Genomic DNA, 18,794 nt, shown 5'->3' with positions numbered 1-18,794 from the left:
TCCGACACTGTCTCGGGTATATGATTTGACGGTGAAGGGATGGCCGGCACATGGTGACTCACTGTTGCCAGCATTCTCGACAAGGAGAGAACAGCTGTCAGTGTGCCGGGGGACCTTGATGTGTGGATCCCGAGTGGTAATTCCACCCAAGTTAAGGGATAGAGTGCTCAATGAGCTTCATGAGGGTCATCTGGGAGGGGTAAAAATGAAAAGCCTAGCCAGGGCTTATGTGTGGTGGCCGGGAATCGATAAACAAATCGAGGACCTGACCAAGAGCTGCTCAGGATGCCAGAAAGTCCAAAATGCACCACCACAGGCCCCTCTACACCCATGGGAGTGGCCCTCATCTCCATGGCAACGGGTGCGTATTGATTTTGCTGGTCCATTCATGGACTCAATGTTTTTAATAGCCGTGGATGCGCACTCGAAATGGCCTGAGGTCATCAAAATGTCCTCCACCACCACGGAGAAAACTATTGCAGTCCTACGGGCCATTTTTGCCAGGAATGGCTTGCCAGAACAGATTTGCTCCGACAGCGGACCACAGTTTGTGTCCGATGAGTTCCAGAGGTTCTTGAAAAAGAATGGGGTAAGGCATTACACATCCGCCCCGTATCATCCAGCCACAAATGGATTGGCTGAGAGGTTCGTACAAACCTTTAAGGCAATAAAGGCTATGTACAATGACAACATTCCGCTGCAGCACAAGGTGGACAATTTCCTGTTCGCCTACCGGAATGCGACACATGCAGTCACCAACCAGGCCCCATCCATGATGTTCTTTAACTGAAGGTTAAGATCTCACCTGGATTTGCTCAGACCAAACGTACGAAGAGATGTTGAGAGTAAGCAATTTCAGCACATCCATGAGAAGCCAACAAGGAGCTTCAATGTAGGGCAACCAGTCTTGGCCCGCGACTACCGAACAGAAAAATGGCAGCCAGGAACGATATGCACACGGCAGGGTCCACTAATGTACACAGTGGACGTTGGGGAGAGCATCGTGAGACGCCATGCTGACCAGATCCTAGAGTCACAGGAACAAGTCAACCCCATGCCTCGCCCATACGTACCTGGTGATGAACCCGACGTACAGGTTGCATCTACCCCAGAAACAGTAGCATCGGAAGCTGATGAACCAACCAACGACAGGGGGCCAGAATCGCCTCCGCACCAAGAGCAAGACACTCGGGAAAGGCGCTATCCAGAAAGGATCAGGAAGCCTCCCCAAAGACTGAATATATAAATAGACTATTTTCAGCTAATGTTGCATGTTAAAAGTGTTAATTGTAATTAGTTTGATATTTAATTGTTAAATGAGTGTTATGGTACTGTTAATCTAAAAGGGGAGGAATTGTAATGTATATACCTTTATGGGGGGAACTATGTTTTACAGCTCATGTATACTGCAGTGCCGGCAGTGACCACACCTGTATATAGCACTGAGTAGTAATCTGTACAGATCAGTTCCAGTGTGAGCCAAGTTGAGTAAACACCTGTTGTACCGTTCTCCTGCAGTCTGTGTCTTATTATACACGGACACAACAGGGTTGATGAAACTTTAACAAAAAAAAATGGAAGTGAGGAGATATGTGTGTTTCCTGCTGTGAGCTCTGGCGCTGGTGTGAAGCATCAGTGTAGGTTAATCTCCTAATTTCAACAGGTCTGACATATTAAGAGCTAGACAGCAGCTTCCATAAACAGAGTCTGTTATGAACCAAAGCTTGCTTCTAATTCACTGCCATGTTTGGGATAATGTGGGCAGGTTTAAAAATCCATCCCTAATTGTATCATGTTGCTAATTGAGAATCCATGGGATGCCCACCACCCTCTCCTATCCCATCAATGCAGACAGGCTGAAGCCACGTTGTCAAATTTACTTACAAGTGAAATAACATAAGGAGCAAAAAGGCATAGATACAGCACAATAATTATGCGGCAATATTTGAACCATTTAAGAAACAAGAACACAGATGGTTCAAAATGTTTGTAGTTCTTTTCAGTAGCTTCCAAGCAACAGTCTTTTAATGTACATTATGTAGGAGATGAATCTCCACTCAGCCCCTAATAACTGCCTCACATGCAAATGTTGCATGTTAAAAGTGTTAATTGTAATTAGTTTGATATTTGATACACAGGGGACGAGGCAATATGGGGCTGCGGGTCCGGGGATCGGGTGTGCGGGGGGAGGCAACACGGTAAACAGGTGTCCAGGGATCGGAGGTCTGGGATTTGAGAGAAGGAGGTCGGGAGCAATGGCAATTGGGAGGGGGAGGATCGGGGGCTGGAGAATCGGGGAGGGTGAGAGCAGCAGGAGTGCTTACATTCAGGTAAGTTACTTGCCTGTTTTGTTGCGGGCGATCCCTAGCGGTGGTTTCCCCCAGTGACGGCGCTGGCTGCCTCAGAGCAAACCAATCCTGGAGAGTAGACTTCAAACGGGCTCCTTATATTTGCATAATAAACAAAGGGCATTACACCTGCTTCAGGCCTGGGTAAAAGACACCTCTTGTTCGTCCTTACCCAATATCGTCAGGCCTGAAGTCTGCATGCACTTCCTGCCTTCCATTTTGGGGACTTAGTAGGCCGCTTAGCACCTAAAAAACAGACGCAATGAAGGCCCAATTTCTAGGCCATAACTATTTCAGAGTAACATTAAAGTTGGAAAAATAACATGTCAGTGAAACAGTAATAATGTATTCAGATTCTGGAAAACAATTGCCACTGCAAAGGCTAAATAGTCAAACCATTTTCAGATCATCTAACTGTGCAATTCCTGCCCATTGTAGGAATTAACGAATTCCTACGAATAACGGAGATCGACACACGAGAACAATCAAACAGGTCTTTACTCAAAGGAGATGCCACGAGGACTGCCTGGGCAGCCCCGTGGTTTGCGACGTGACGTCATCGCGTTTACCCGCGTTTTCCTGCGCTCTTAAAGGGGCCACACCCTGTACATGCAAACTCTATATACAAAACACAGTAATGCCTAACACAATGGTACAGGTTTAGGCTGGTGTTAGAACATCGTTAAAGAGAATTATATGCAGTTAGCCAGAGTCATTCAGTGGTTCTGCCACATGCGCCCCCCCAGAATTCGCTTTAACAGACAAAGTCAAACGGTGAGGGGGTCTGACGAGCCTGTCAGAACGACTCCTGTACTCTCAAGGCGGGGGCTGCTGGTCGGTGGGCGGTCGCACTTGGTCTGCCGTAACGACGATGGGTGGCCGACCCCGTCTCGGTGGTTGTGCTGTCTCGACGGGGCGGTTGAGGTCCAAATGTGCTGGCTTTAAGCGGTCGACCGAAATGTGGTCCAGTTTACCACCGACATCTACCGTGAAGGTTTTGTCCCCTGCTTCCAACACGCGGCAGGGACCGGTATATGGGGCCTTGAGCGGATCCCTATGTGCGTCATGGCGAATAAAAACTTATTCAGCCTTGTGAAGCTCCGTGGGAACGTGTGACCTCTGCAGCCCGTGGTGCGAAGTGGGCACTGGTGCGAAACATCTGGCCGCCTCTTGGTGACTGGCAAGCTGGGCAGACACAGACCATGGCTCCGTTGATGTTGGTAGGAAGTCCCCCGGGACTCGTAGCGGCTGACCATACACAAGCTCCGCTGATGAAGAGTGAAGGTCTTTTTTGGGGGCCGTGCGAATGCCCAACCGGACCCACGGAAGCTTGTCTGCCCATCCAGCGTCCTGGAGGCTGGCTCTCAGGGCGGCCTTCATTGACTGGTGGAAGCGTTCGCAGAGGCCATTCGCCTGTGGGTGGTAGGCTGTGGTGCGGTGCAATTTGACACCGAGTCCTTGGGCCACTGCATTCCAGAGTTCGGAGGAAAACTGCGGTCCCCTGTCTGATGAAGTATCGGCGGGTACTCCGAAACGGGCGATCCAGGAGGAAATGAACGCCCTGGCCATGTCCGCCGAAGTAGTGGATGACAGGGGGACCGCCTCTGGCCATCTGGTGGTGCGGTCAACCATGGTCAGGATGTGTGAAAAACCATGGGAGGGTGGGAGTGGTCCTACCAGGTCCATGTTGACGTGGTCAAAACGTCGCTCCGGAACTGTGAAGGCGGCCAACGGAGCTTTGATGTGGCACTCTACCTTAGCCTTTTGGCAGACCACGCAGGTGTTGGCCCAGTCGTGGACATCTTTATGCATGCCATGCCATACAAATTTCGCTGACATCAATTTCTGAGAGGCCTTCATTCCAGGGTGTGACAACTTATGTATGGCGTTGAACACTTTGCGGCGCCAGACGACCGGCACGACAGGGCGAGGATCCTGTATGGAGACGTCACACAACAGCGTGGTACCTGCCAAATGGAGCTTGACGTCGGCCAACTGGAGGCCAGTGATGGCCGTTCGGTAAGCTTGGACTTCCGGGTCTGAAGCTTGGTCCACTGCCATGAGGGCGTAGTCGATGCCCAAATGAACCGTATTGACGATCGCGTGGGAGAGGCAGTCTGCCACCAGGTTGTCCTTACCGGCCACGTGCCGTACATCCGTGGTGAATTCGGATATGTTGGTCAGTTGATGCTGCTGTCGGGCTGACCACGGTTCGGCGGCCTTGGACATTGCAAAGGTCAGCGGCTTATGGTCCACAAAAGCGGTGAAAGGACATCCTTCCAGAAGGAACCGAAAATGGCGGATGGCCAGAAAAAGGGCAAGCAACTCCCGGTTGAAGATGTTGTATGCTCTCTCATTCTGCCGTAGTTGACGGCTGAAGAATGCCAACGGCTGCCACGTCCCATTCACCCACTGCTGTTGCACGGCACCGACTGCGTAGTCCGACGCGTCGGTGGTGAGGGCGATGGTGGCTCCTTGCAGCGGGTGCGCCAGCATAGTCGCGCTGGCTAAGGCGCTTTTGGTGTCGGCGAACGCTCAGGCCATGTCATCCATCCAGTCTACCGGGTTTTTGCCAGTCTTGCCCTTGAGGGCCTCGTACAGGGGCTGCATGAGTAGTGCCGCGTTAGGCACGAAACGGTGGTAAAAGTTTACCATGCCTAGGAATTCCTGCAGGGCCTTTATGTTCTGCGGGTGTGGTAAGTATGTCACCGTCTCCACCTTCGAAGGTAAAGGAACCGCTCCCTCTGAGGTGATGCGATGCCCCAGGAAGTCAATTTGGTGCAGGCCAAACTGACACTTGGCCGGGTTGATAATCAGGCCGTGTTGGCTGAGGCATCGAAAAAGGGTGCGTAGGTGACAGGTATGTTCTTCCTTAGTAGGACTGGCAATTAAAATATCGTCCAGGTAGACGAAGAGGAACTTGAGGTCCCGCAGCACGGAGTCCATCAGGCGTTGGAAAGCCTGGGCGGCGTTCTTTAAACCAAACGGCATCCATAAAAACTCGAAGAGGCCGAATGGGGTGATGACTGCGGTCTTCTGGACGTCTTGTGGATGAACTGGGACCTGGTGGTAGCCCCGGACGAGGTCGACTTTTGAGAACACGGTGTTCCCTGCCAAATGGGCAGAGAAATCCTGGATATGGGGGATCAGGTACCGATCAGGAGTGGTGGCGTCGTTTAGTCGTCGATAGTCGCCGCATGGCCGCCATCCGCCGCCAGGCTTCGGGACGATATGGAGGGGTGAAGACCAGGGACTATTCGGCCGGCGAATAATCCCTAACCGTTCCATGGTTGCGAACTCCACCTTTGCGACCACCAGTTTGCCAGGTTCTAGGCGCCGGGCCCGCGCGTAGACCGGGGGGCCGTTGGTGGTGATGTGGTGTTCCACACCATGTTTCGTGGCTGTGATGGAGAACGTGGGTCTTGTCAGGTCGGGGAATTCGCTGAGCAGGCGAGCGAACTCATCAGGAGTCGGGAACGCACAGGTAACACGGAAGAGAATTAAAAGTTGCTGCGTTGATCAGCCGCCGGTTCCTAACGTCGACCAGGAGGCTGTTGGTGCACAGGAAATCCGCGCCGAGGAGGGGCTGGGAAACTTTGGCCGCAACAAACTCCCAGTGAAAACGTTGCCCCCCGAGGCACAACTCCACTCGCCGTCTGCCGAAGGTCCGAATTGTTCCGCCATTGGCCGCTTCAAGGACGGGGCCGTGATTCCCCGTCTGCACATCGAGGGCGGACGCGGGTAAAATGCTGCACTGCGCTCCGGTATCGCACAGAAAACGACGACCGGAGAGAGTATCAGTGATGAAGAGCAATTTACCTGCGTTGCCGATCGCCATCGCGGCCGCGGGGTGCCCGTTAGACCCGTTCCTCGGTGGTCGCAGTGTCAGTCATTGGTTTTTTGGGGGAAAACCGCAGGGAGGGCGGCAACGCTTCGCTTTCGCGCCGAACTGCGCGTGGTAGAAACACAGCCCAGCAGGCGGACAAGCTGGGGCGGTGTATGCGGGGGATGGGTGCCTCGTGGTGGCGCAGTGCTGCCGAGTTACAGCGAAAATTTTGTCAGCCTCCGCAGCGAGTGTTGCGCAGTCTTCAGTTTCCGATCTGGCCAGGGCAGCTTGTACCTGTTCAGGCAGTTGGCTGAGGAAAATCTCGCGGAATAGGAAACATTCCCGTTCTGAGCCCAGGAGTGTGAGCATTTGGCTTATCAACTCTGAAGGCTTGGAGTCCCCGAGCCCGGGCATAGCGAGTAACCGACTGGCGCGCTCCGATTTTGTGAGCTTGAAAACCTGCAGTAACCGCGCTTTGAGGGTTTCATACTTGTGCTCCGTTGGGGGGTTTTCGAGGAGGCGGATGATCTGAGAGGCGGTAGAGCTGTCGAGTGCGGAGACCACGTAAAGATACTTGGTCTGATCCACATCGATGTTCCTCGGGGCGAACTGGGCCTCGACCTGAATAAACCACGAGGGCGCTTGCTGCTCCCAGAACTGCAGTAGCTTTAGCGAAACGGCGTTTGCTTCCATGCTGTGCTCTTCTTTTGTGAAAACGTTCACAAAAACGGGGTCACCAATGTAGGAATTAACGAATTCCTACGACTAACGGAAATCGACACAAGAGAACAATCAAACAGGTCTTTACTCAAAGGAGATGCCACGAGGACTGCCTGGGCAGCCCCGTGGTTTGCGACGTGACGTCATCGCGTTTACCCGCGTTTTCCCGCGCTCTTAAAGGGGCCACGCCCCGTACATGCAAACTCTATATACAATGGTACAGGTTTAGGCTGGTGTTAGAACATCGTTAAAGAGAATTATATACAGTTAGCCAGAGTCATTCAGTGGTTCTGCCACACCATCACCTTTGACTATCATATTTCTCCCTCTGAAAATTAGTCCATCGGTGAGGATAAGCCACTAGCGAAATTGGAACTAAGAAGCTGGTGGAGTATTATTCAACTTCAGCCTCACCTGTGGATATTTCCAAGTATTTGAATACTGAGTTGTTATATAGCTGTGTATGTTGTTGTACTGAATACTTGGCTGTAGCAGTTAACGCTCTTCGACTAAAAGAAGCTGATGCAGGAAACGGTATGGATACCAATTTTCAGTAAGTTTAAGTGATTTACACTGTTTATCTCAATGCTCTGTTACAGTACGTGAGGAGACTGAACACGCTTCTTTCCATGATTAGCCACCTTTACATATGGGCTCAAGCTGGGAGTCCAATTGATGCAGCAAAGCTGACTCACTCCTGAATCTGTAAACAGAGGCAGAAGTGGAAAACTTACAAAAGGACGTAACGACTGATTTAATGCAATAATTGCCAGAGTTTCCTGGCATCCCCCATGTTAGTTGTAATGAAGCAAAGTACCTGCAGGTTTTAGATTCTGTTAATGGATAATCTGAGGCAGCAGCTGACAGATTCCCCCTTCAGCTATGGACTGTATGCACGCTGCACTGTTCCTGTGAGAATTCCTTCTCGGGAATTAATACTCCTGGGCATGTCGGGGGCACTGCACAGTAAATCAGCAGGTTTACCAGCACACACTGATCCTTTTTTTTTTAAACTGAGTAAAACCATGGCACAGACCCACACTGGGAGGAAAGACTATTTAACCTTTTCAGCAGTGAGTTGAAATCTCACTTCACTGTGGATGAAGTGCTTGCCAGACAAAGGAGAACACCAGCAAAATGCAATTAATGATGTCCTGTCATTACCTCCAGAACTTTATACCACTTACCGCCTCGGACATACCAGGCTTCCTACAGTACATTCTTTTTTGTATATTAAATCTTATCTTCGACAAAATAAACATTACTGTGCAAGACCCTGGTGGGGCAGGGGGGAAACCTTTCTAAAGTTCCAGATCTATGAACACATGTGTGTGCATATTGAAATTGCATTTAATGAAAACACGAGAGCTGGTAACACTTATTGCAAATGTGTTCAAAAAGTTTAAGAATTCCCTCGAAGGCATGGGCACCTGCTTTTGTTCTCTTGAGCAGTCATTTGCAAGCAAAGCATTTTTCCAAATGATAAGACAAAAATCCTCCATGGTCACTTACCGCTTAAAAATAACTGCCCCTGTCTGTAGTATTTTTTTTCGTCATATTTCACTGGGTATGCAAAGCTCTAACTTCAATAATGACTGTATGGTGCCGACGCCACATTTTTCCGACAGATTTCTCTTCACGCGGCACTAAACTCTGGTGCTGAGGTCACTCCTTTCAACGCTCGCTCACTTGCTCACCTTTTAATTGCTGCGAATAGCTGTCACCTGCAGCCTGGTCCTATGGTCAGAGCATTCTGCGGTCACTTATCCCAGCCAGCAAATTGAAAGGACATGTGGTTTCCTGCTAGGGATTATGGGTAAGTGATGTAATCAAAGACTCACTGTTTCGATCCAATAACCTGCCCCATTACATCAATTTTATTCCTTAACTGAGAATGTCATCAACCCAGGTGGCCTGAAGAGGTGATCACAGAATGCTCTGACCGGAGGAATAGGAAACAGCTGACATACATTCGCATCAATTCCTAATGGGGGCGGGGGAAAAAAGTGAGTACATTAATGAAATGAATGACTTCACCACTGCAGCTTGGGTGCCTTTGAAGAGAAGTCTATATTAAATACTTTGTAACTGCACTTTAATCACTACAGACATGTGCCTGGAATTTCCGCAGGGGTGTGAGAACCATGGGAGCCCTGGGGAAACGGCTAAAAATGGTCGCTTAGGCCGTTTCTCCGCGGTCGCCGCCAATTTTTTGCCAAAGTTATGACAGGATGTCAGGAGAACACCACGGAAATGAAGGGCCATGGGATCATTGTTGAGAATTCAGCCAATCGTATAATTTCCACAGTTTTACTGACCTGAGAGAGCTGTTAACATAGAAAACTCCAAAATGAAATTAAAAGCTACGTTTGCATACTTATAACTGAGGTATATTTATACTGTCATCTAAATCATCAAAAACAAGGAAGAGTGGGAATAATCACTCTGTATAAGGACTCCTACAAAAGTAAACATTTCAAAAAACAGTATCATATTGTTATGTGCCTAGAAGTTAAGTTTTCCATTAAAATAACTGGGAAATGTTTGACTCTGAAAGGCAATAAACATAAGCACATCAGCAAAATAAACACATAATAAATATAGCAATGTTAGTTTTCTAACATTAAAAAATGTGCACTTCAGACTACTCTGAAGTAGTGAGTTTTCCCAAGTAAGCTGTACAAGGGGAGATTTTCCTGGGTCTGAGCACAGTAAGTACCTGGAATTCGGGCGGGTCAGAGCAGGCATCTGGAAAGGAACTCCCCCAATCTTCCTCCTATTAATTAAAATGGACGGAAAATCAGGTGGTTTCCTTGACAGGCGTGCACTCTGACCTGCCCAATTTTCCAATATTTGCTACATCCAGGTGATCTAGTGCACCTGGGCACAGACCCAGGAAAAGCTCCCCTTAAATCCCCTTTAATTTCCAAACTGCCTGGTTTTGTTACTTTTACTCAAGATGAAACTAAAGGAATGATAGTCCCCCCTTTTTATGTCCACTATCTTATTTAGTACCACAGGGATAGATTTTAGTGGCTGTGCATTCTCTATGCTGCTTAACTCAACATCGTTAAACAAAATGTAGCTGGGCTCACAAATAGAACTGGCATCTTAATCTACTTGGTAGCAATTTCTCTGCACTATGTTCCAGATAGATATTTCTAAAACTTTCCGATCGGTTTATTCTGAGCGTGCCTTTTTGCCCCCAAGTAATGTACCTAGGGATGAATAATGTGACACATGGAGACAAAACTTCCTGTTAAGCATGGGCCTCCACACAACAGTCCACTTGTTTGTTTCTAGCCTAATCTATTACTTGCAAAGTTACTGTTCCTGTTCTCCAATAAGCTTGAAAACCTTTCTATCTGCACTCACCAAATCAATCGATTATTTAAATGCTTAAATGTGTTCAGCTAAAATATCCTTTTTAACTGAAGTCGAATGATCTCAGTTAATAACGCCTTGTGTGTTTATAATATCCTGTGACTTCACACTCATCTTAAGGAGTAGCAATGGGAACGGCGCTGGTTTTAAAAACAATTTAGTGTTTAGTAAATGGATTTTAAAGTGCCTTTACTTTTTTTTAAAAGAACGGATCAACTGCAAAAATGTTTAACCATGAGGTGCTTATAGATACTGGACTTCCAACCAGGTCATGAGTTCAGATTTCTGCATCAAGAGATGTTCCCACTTAGCTGGGTTTCCGCACCTCCCCCCCACCCTCGCACACCCACCCCTGTCCCCCAACTTTTGACTGAGCCACAGGTGTAACACTGTGTGGAGAAAGCAAATTTTCAGGCACTATTTCTGGCCAGAAGTGTACCTCTTATTGGCCATCCAGGAAGCAGTATTGCAAAGGTTTTGGGCAATGTTACAGTTCACAGCACCACAGCTGAAGGAAGAAAGATCATGACACGAGAGGACAGTTTAAAAGGTATAGTCATATCTTTTGAAAATCAATTACATTTTTGACAAAAAATATCAATTCTTTTGCAGGAGAAGGTCTACCTTTCTGCTGAGGTTCTACAAATAAGTATTGTAATTTAAATCATGAATGCTGATGACATCAACAGGGGAACTAGGTGGGAAGAGCTACTTAGCCTAAGAGAGGGAAGGAATTGAATCCACATCGATGGATATTGTCAATCATTAATCTCAATTGTGTCTGAATTTATTCGTTCAACTCTCAGGGCTGGATTTTGCCGGCGCTCAGAGGGCGGGTTTGGAGGCGGGTCAAAGGGTAAAATCGTTTTGATTGACGGCAGGTTGCGATCCCGCCGTCAACCTGCCTCCAAACAATCTTCCCAAGTATCAGGTCCCCGATTTGCGCATGGACCCGACACCTAGCAGTGGGAAAAGGATTAAAGGCAATTACCTGCCTATTAACAAGTAGTTGCTAGTAGTTGACAGGCTATTTTTGAATTTTGCCGCTTCTGCCTTGGATTTCCTGACATCCGGACACCACGCCAGGCAAGTGTGACATTTTGTGAGTCTGCTGTAATGTTTCTGGAATGATGACAGCTGCAGAAGTGGTGTGAAGGATCTGATGTTACACTGGTGAGTCTCAGAGGTAAGAACATGTTGGGGAATGCATTTTTAATACATTTACACATTTCTTTAGGTTACAAGTTTTGAAATCCATGTCCAGTGCCACCTCATTGGGAGAACCTCTCTCACCAGTGACAGATCGCTTGTCACCTCACCTGCAGCTGCCATCTATTCCAGCCTGTGGAGGGAGTCATTGGAGGGCCTGGGTGCAAGAGCTCACCTTTGTGCAGTGATTGTCAGTGTTTGCAGCACCTCAATGCTGTCAAAAACAGTGAGAAATCAACTGTCAAAAAAAAATTGTGCGTGGTCCCTTTAAGAAAACCAGCAGATGATGCGTCATCAAAAGACGTCATCTGACCGGTTTCCTCTTAATTGGATGGCAAGCACGCAGGGCGGGCTTAACAAGGTCAATCAACGTAAAATCACGTCTGTGGGCCGGATGCAGCTGGGGGCGGGACTGGAAGCCGGAAACCACCTGACCCGCACCCAACCCGCCCGCCATTGATAAAATCGCGGCCTCAGTTTTCACATGTCGTCAGGCTTCTACATCCCCAAGCCACTTAATGATCTCAACAGGGTTCCCTGTTTAAGCAATATATTCAAAAATCAAATCAGAACAATTTGAAAATGATAATCATATTTCTTTGGAACTATTTGGATTTTAAAAGGGTCTTAATTGTCTGACTGCCATTTCATATATAGCACGGGCGGAAAATAAATTTGTGTGTATCAATGACTTAGTGCTCTGTATTATTGTGAGATCTGTATATATAATTAAACGGCTAGCATGGGAAGGGAAGGCATGTGAAGACAGCCATCACACAAGTCAAGTGTGCCAGGTCCAGAAAACCCTGATTGGCTAAGCTATCATAGTCATAAAAATGAAACCAATTAGTGTTTACAGAATGATGCTGATTGACTCACAGGTAGAAAAATGTCACTGAACAACCAAGAACCATCTCAAAACCAACAATCAAATTGCTCAAAATATTTACCAAATTACTTCTGATGTCCCACTGACGATAGCAACTAAAAAGTAAACTTATCCTAGAAATTCCTGTAACAACTTTGCTCCAAACAGACTTACCCATCCCTCTGGGGCCTGGGGCTGCTGTTCCACTTGGTTTCAAGAGCTGCCATTTTTAGCTGGACCTGACTGTCGATATTTCCCGGGTTCTGATCATGTTCAGCCTCAGTTTGCAGTCTGTGACAATTAGCAGGCTGTCATTTTAATGCGTATCAAAAATCAACTCATTCTCTGCTGCAACACTCTCTCAGTCAATGCTGTAAAAGATTTAATATTTAAAGGAAGCTATTAGTATGCAGGATTAATACCTCTCAAAAGGCAGAACTGTAGTGTTTGGTGTGTACATCTAGGTTTTATGTCTATTCGTAAGAGTGTGTCAGGGCAGTGGTTTATACGCAGATGTTGGCGGGGGGGTGGTGGGGGAGGATAATAGTATTGGCTGAAAGAGAAATGTTGGCCAGGACACAGGGAGCACCCAGTGATCTTTTAAATCCACCTGAACTACTGGAACAAGCAGGCTTAACCGCTCGTCCAAAAAATACCTTGGGCATACACTAGGATGTCAGCATCGATTTTGTGCTCAAGAAAGAGATGCACAATTTGTTTTGGCCACATGCAATGCCCATGGGTGATCAGCTACATTATATAATGCATTGTGAATGGCATGGTGGAAAATTCCAGTCATAGTAGAACAGTGTGACTTCTGACTCACAAGGCACCACCGCAGGGGAACCATTAATATTTGCATGAAAGGGAAACAGATCTTTTTTTTTCCTCTGACGTATAAGCCCTGCCAGTCTGGCCTATTCCTGAGGATGCAATCTACATAAATTTTGCATTTTCTCACTCCTGTCTTCTACTTGCACAGGGTATTCAGTCTCAAGGTTAGCAGAACTCTTACGTGCTGCACAACCAGTTCATCTAGAAAGAACGGAAAGCAAAATATTTTCATAATAATGTCGTATGCCAACTTACGTAAAATATTCCGCCAGCTTCCACATTAGATTGCAGTGGTTAAAACCTCAAATGTTGTTTTGCAAGTTATATATGCATATGTATATATTATACATTTTTATTTAAAAATATATTTTTCATCTTCGGGAGGTTTTCAGATATGATCTACAATTTAACACCATTATCAGCCCGACAAATGCTTTTTTTAATAATAGGAAAAAATTAATGGTCCAAAATACTTCCTTTCTAGTGATGTGTTACATTGACAATGCAAATTAAAATAATTCCTTTAAATTTCCTATGAGGAGATAAAATGTATTGATGTATACACGCTTCCAGTCATTAAAGAATGACTTTTAACATACTATATGAATATACACACAGCACATATATTTACACATATATCTATTCAAAGTGCGAATACTTAATGCTATATCTAACATGCCCCTCTCATCTATTTTGCAGAGGTCCAATTAAAGAAAGAAAAAAGAAAGACTTGCATTTATATAGCGCCTTTCACGTCCACCGGACGTCTCAAAGCGCTTTACAGCCAATGAAGTACTTTTGAAGTGGAGTCACTCCAGGCACTCACACAAAATTGCATGTTAACCTACACACGTTTAAACCTCTGGATCCAATCAGTCAAATGTTATACTACAAACGAACAAAACTGAAAATACATATCCAGTATGTTGGATCTGAACAGAGAAACGATAAGTTCATGCTTCTGGTGTGGACCTTCATCAGAACTGGAAACTGGGAGATTAGCTAACTGGAGTTTCAAGTGTTTTCCCCTTCCATCTTCTAGGATTTGAAGACGGAAGGGGCAAACATGTGAAACTGCAGAGTCAGATATGCTGAGTTAGGTATTCCTAATACTAAGGCAAAGAGTAAAATAAACAGTGAACAGCTGACTAGCCTATGAATATATGAAGCAGCACCACTCCACGGGACATCAAGAAATGGCTGACTGCACGGGACACAGCAAAGGCTACAGACCCCAACAATATCCAGGATGTAGCACTGAAGACCTGTGCTTCAAAACTAGCCACGGCAAGACCTTGACAACATGCAGGCTTGGAGTGATAAATGGCAAGTAACATTCATGCCACACAAGTGCCAGGGAATGACCATCTCCAACAAGAGCATAACTACCTCTCCATGGCATTACTATCATCGAGCCCCCCCATCATCAACATCCTGGGGGTAACCATTGGGAGGTCAAAGCTTTTGGTCACCTGTACTAATATCTCCTTATGCAGCTCGGTGTCAAATTTTGTCTGATAATGCTCCTGTGACGCGCCTTGCGACGTTAATCTGTTAAAGGTGCTAGATAAAAGCAAGTTGTTGTTGGTCATCAGCACGCCTACACGTGGGGCTCCAGGTGGACTGGAGCAAAGAGTGGGCCGTATTTTACGACCCCTACGGGTGCGTACACACCTGTGGGAGCCGCGCAAGTTCCAGGTTTAGGCGTGCGAAGCACATACGCAAAAAAACGGGACTTGCGATCTGTCAAGAATCATCCCCAGCAGAAGTAGCACTGCTGGCGCAGAGAAACTGCCGCAATAGATAAAAGCAGGCAGACAGCCTGCATTCTATCTAAAGAAGCAGCAGGAAGAAGACAGGGAAGTCAGGGGGCTGGGAAATGGGACTAATTTAGCTGCAAAAAGCCTGATTTAAGTTTTTAACAACTTTAATTTGTTAAATATTTCACTGTCTTTGGATCTTGTTTTGAGGAGAGTAGGTAATTTAAAGAGGAACTCTCACTCGGGACAAGGTAAGCATTCTATTCAATTAGATTTCATTTTTTTTAAACTTGAAAATGACTTTAAAAATGATTTTTTTTTCACTTTAACTAATGTTTAAAATAATTATGCCAGAGTATATGAATGTTTTAAATGTTAACTTTATTAACGCTGTTTAAAAATGTTATGCATGACTTTGTAAAAATTTTAGAAGTCTTAGAAATTGGTCTCGGCCGGTGATATTCATCAGGCGGGTATGACGGGTGCCCGATCTGATGTCGCCCGTTTCACACCACCGCCCAACGTGAATTTCTACCCACTCACGTTATTAACATGACTTTTACAACGCTTTCCATTTTTTCCCTACATGTACTGCATCTGTTTAAAGAGGAAGCCTGTGAGGGAGAAACATGCCTCTTAATGATGTCGCCCAGATCTTCTGAGAGACTCTGGCACATACATAGAATCAAAAACGCCAGGGAACAACAAAGAAGACTGAGGAACCATCACCGCTGCCTATTCAGGAGGAACTACTACCCACCCCAGAGCGTGTACAGGGAGAGGCTGTCTTTTGAGATGCTGTCGGAGTTGTGTGTGAGGAGGCTGCGCTTTAGCAAAGAGGCAATCGGCTGGCTATGTGACATGTTAAAGGAGGACCTTCAAACACGCTCAAAGACCCGCACTGACTTGTCAGTGTCCATGAAGGTAACCACAGCGCTGAACATCTTTGCATGCAGATCATTTCAGTCAGGCACTGGTGACATTTCAAACATCACCCAGAGTGCTGCGAGGGCCTGCATTCACCAATCACAGATGCCATTTTCTGTAGGGCTTCAGCGTTCATAGACTTCGACTTGTCCTCTCGGCAGCCATGTTGCATTGAAGGCACCAATTGATGCACCTGTGACATACATCAACAGGAAGGGGTTTCATTCATTAAATGTAATGATAATCTGTGATGCACAACTCAGGATCCTAAATGTGAATGCAGATCATCGGGGAAGTGCTCAGGACTCCTTCCTCCTCCATCACTCGGATTAACTGGCACCCTCCGCAGGTTCCACATGGATATTGGGCAACAAGGGCTACCCGCTAAAACCATGGCTGATGACACCATACCGCAGGACAAATAATGAGGCGAGGGAGAGATACAACCGTGCACACGTGTCCACACGGCAAGTGGTGGAGAGGACAATCGGGGTTCTGAAATCACGCTTCCGGTGCCTGGACAGGTCAGGGGGGAACCTTGCAGTACTCTCCTCTGAAAGTGTCAGGGATTGTGGTGGCCTTTTGCCCTTTGCACCACTCTGCCCTGCGGGAAGGACTGACCCTTAACCCTGCAGACGAGCTCCCTGCTGAAATGGAGGACATGGACGATGCCAGTGTGCCTGTGGCCAGGCCTGGTGGGGAGGAGCCAAGTGCTCCCGAAAGTAAGGCTGCTTGGGAACAGCTAGTAGCCAACACATTTACAAGGTGATGATAGTGTCGCCTCGTACCTCCCCTCCCCCAGCAAGGCACAGAAAAGAACACACAAAATTTAAAGTGAACCAGTGAACATTTATTGCAGCTTCAAAGACTTTTGATATACTTTTCTGATGTTCTTAGAGGGAAAAATTTGGTTGCTTTGCGCCTCCTGTTAGCGCCCGGGTGCGGCACCGCTAACACCTCCCGCGAAATTCAGCAATAAAGACATTCAAGATGTAAACTAGCTACTTTTTACTTTTTAAACAGTTGTAATGTTAAATTGGTTGTCAATAAAAAAAGTTGAAAAAAAGTTTAAAGTGACTAAAGGCAAATTAAACGAAATGGTTAAATACACTATCAGGCACAAATATAAATTTCAAGAAATAACACAACAGCAACATTTAAAGAATTGACAGATATGCCCCCTCGCATCTGTTCCGGAGGGTCGAAGGGGGTGGATTGTGCAAAAGGTGACACCCTACTGTCTCCTGCGCTTTCCCCTTCCCCGTGACCGCAGCCCTCTGCTGCCAAGTGAAAGACCCCTGTGTACCATCTCTTGCCCTTCAGCAGTTGGCTTGTGACAGGATTGTTGCTGCTGCTGCTGAAAGGCAACATTTGCTTCCAACGTAATTGGCGGAGCTGCTGTCTCGTGGGCCTGCACTGTGTCTGCGCTGGTAGCAGGCAAGGGGGGTTCTGTGGGAGTCAAATTAATGGCAGCTGAACCTGCTGTCTTCAACTTGAATAGTTAAACAAGAGACTCGTTAATCTGATTAAGCGCTAGATGAACATTGGTGAATTCTTTACCAACAATGTCCAACTTCTTGCATATATTGCTCCCAATAACAGCAATCCCCTGCCTGATAGAGGCAAGCAAGTCAAGTTTCTTCACATAAAGAGTAACCATATCTTGCCACAACCCTTCAACCTGTTGCACCTGAGTTTCTACACCATTTTGTTGCGCTAAGTGTCTTGCTACTTCTCCCACCTGCTCTGCAGTATCAGGTTGGTGACTGGCTGTGGAACGACAGTCATCTGTGCCTGGTGCAGAGCCAGAGTGGCCAGGAGATGGAGAGGTGATGTGCAGCCACCCAGGGTCCATACCCTCCCCTTCCACTAGCTGACACTCCACAAATTCCTCCTCCTGCTCCTCACTTACTGCTCCTACTGCATCTGTAACCCCTTCCCCCATGCCCTCTGCAGCCACAGACTCAACGCACTGTTCATCCCGTGTGTGAGAAGGAAGCTGTCCACCTGTGGGAAGGAAACAGTAAACATTTACAAGGGTGAAGCACGATCTACCACATCACAGAAGATGATATTCAACGCACACCTTACAGTTTTAAACATACAGCGGGACAGGCCAACTCACCTCACCTTACCCCAATGTTTAATTAGGCACCAGACACTGAACTGCCACCAATGGTTCCAAGGAAGTGCATGACCCTTTCCTCTTGCTCTGATAACGCCCTCAAGAGTGGCAGCACCACCGCCTGTCGTGGCACGCTCTCTAGCGTTATGTGCCGCTTTACTCTAAATTGAAAACAGAAATTAAAATGAAACTTCAGTTTTTCCTGCAGAGACCACCCGCCCACCTGCTTAGTAACAGGACCAGATGCTGCTTTGGAGACTGGGTATTGTTCACTAATTGAAATTTCACACCTCAAATCTGTGGAGTACAGATAAGGGGCGTGAAATTCGGTAGCACCCCGTTTCGGGGCGGTAACGCTGGCGAGGTGCGACATCCTGCGCCCGGCGAGGAAGTCCCGTCCTGGCCGCAATCTTCGCCTTACCGCCCCGCCCAGGAAGTGGAGCGCAATGTCGAGCAGTCCAGTTCCTAGTGGGGTTCCAAGGCGTTGTCGGGGCGCGATCGGCAGCATTTGGCGGAGGCTCCACGGAGCGCTGCCGCATTTCAACGCCCCTCCCTTTCAGTTAAAGCACACTCTGCAGGGCCTCCGATGGCCCCAACTAGACCACCAGGGCGGCGTGGTGCCATGAAAGCAGCCCGGCGCTGAGACACGGTACCGGGCCGCGTGATGGCGGCCAGGACCATGCCACGGCACACCATGGAGGACCGACTTGGGGGGTCAGCTAAGAAAAGAAAATGGCAGCGTGGTCGCGGCCGCACCTCCCCTTTAACTACCGCCCCGCGAGCAGAGGTCAGC

General features: G+C 47.3%; 1 long non-coding RNA gene across 1 annotated transcript in view; it reads right to left on the bottom strand.

Annotated features, from left to right (window-relative positions):
* The window catches only part of LOC147102863 (uncharacterized), a 111,961-nt gene extending 99,238 nt beyond the window's left edge, over positions 1-12,723 (bottom strand). Inside the window, exon 1 of the long non-coding RNA XR_015073180.1 lies at positions 12,530-12,723. This is a non-coding gene — a long non-coding RNA (uncharacterized LOC147102863). The remainder of the gene's footprint in view (positions 1-12,529) is intronic.
* Positions 12,724-18,794: the final 6,071 nt, after the last annotated feature.

The sequence above is a fragment of the Somniosus microcephalus genome, chromosome 21, assembly GCF_052327205.1.
Source record: "Somniosus microcephalus isolate GS21.2 chromosome 21, FLI_Smic_1.0, whole genome shotgun sequence".
NCBI lineage: Eukaryota > Metazoa > Chordata > Chondrichthyes > Squaliformes > Somniosidae > Somniosus > Somniosus microcephalus.
Note: the sequence above shows the minus strand (reverse complement) of the source record. Positions and strands in the feature narration are given on the sequence as shown.